At 33.2% G+C, this 897-nt stretch overlaps 1 long non-coding RNA gene across 1 annotated transcript; it reads right to left on the minus strand.

Annotated features, from left to right (window-relative positions):
- Positions 1–19: 19 nt before the first annotated feature.
- LOC126910116 (uncharacterized) lies at positions 20–897 on the minus strand. Its single transcript, XR_007705188.1, has 3 exons — positions 757–897; positions 622–683; positions 20–558 (listed from the first exon to the last, which is right to left on the minus strand). It is a non-coding gene; the product is annotated as an uncharacterized LOC126910116 (long non-coding RNA).

The following is an 897-nucleotide window of genomic DNA, read 5'->3' on the forward strand; positions in this document are numbered from 1 at the left end:
AAAATTTTAACAGAATTTTCAGACGAAAAGATAATGAAATTAAAAAAAAATATATCACTTACTAAAATCAGTAAGTAGTCTTTAACATCCACTTAAAAAAAAATGACCGAAGCCCATAATTAAAGCTGAATTTTATGAGCTCTTGAATCTGACTACAAGGACGTCTCATTGACCGAGATATGTCAATAGGAAATGGTATGGTGACATATACCGAGAAACACTTATTGAATAATATTATATTTTAGTCGGTCGACTGCACGTGGTGCTGACCATAAAGTGTATAAACTGAAGAATGGAAAAGAACACCAGGGGAAATTATAAGAGTTTTCCATTGTGCGAAGCGAGTACATTGAATATCGTTTGTTCTTCTTTTCCGAATTTGGTCATCTGACTTACATAATTTTATTATTTTATCAATAGTATGCACTAAATGCAAACGATTAGGGTCTTTGTTTCGAAGAATTCGCATCGGCGTTACTATGTCAATTTACTACATCAAACATGAGAGTAAAAAATAAATAGCCGAAAATCGTTTGTTTATGTGTATTGCACTGAAAACTAATAAAACATAGTTGACCGAAATAAATAAATTACCAGCGAAAATGTGTCGGCGTGTATTACCTAAACGATTGGTTGACTTTATGTATCTCTTCTCCGTATACTCGTGTGTTATACGAAACGACCTTAAAGAAAAAATAATATTAATTTGATACTCGGAAAAGACGTTTTTCTTTCGATTTATTTAATCATACGAACATCTCGAGGATCAATGTCTTGAACAATCGAAAACGTATAAATGTATTGATTGAACCAGATTGTGTGGCGGCTGTGCGATTTATGGCAATGAATTGTCGAGCGTATTCACTGGAAAACTAAAAGCTACTTCTCGGTATGGGC

The sequence above is a fragment of the Daktulosphaira vitifoliae genome, unplaced genomic scaffold (assembly GCF_025091365.1).
Source record: "Daktulosphaira vitifoliae isolate Bord-2020 unplaced genomic scaffold, ASM2509136v1 Scaffold_4593, whole genome shotgun sequence".
Taxonomy (NCBI): domain Eukaryota; kingdom Metazoa; phylum Arthropoda; class Insecta; order Hemiptera; family Phylloxeridae; genus Daktulosphaira; species Daktulosphaira vitifoliae.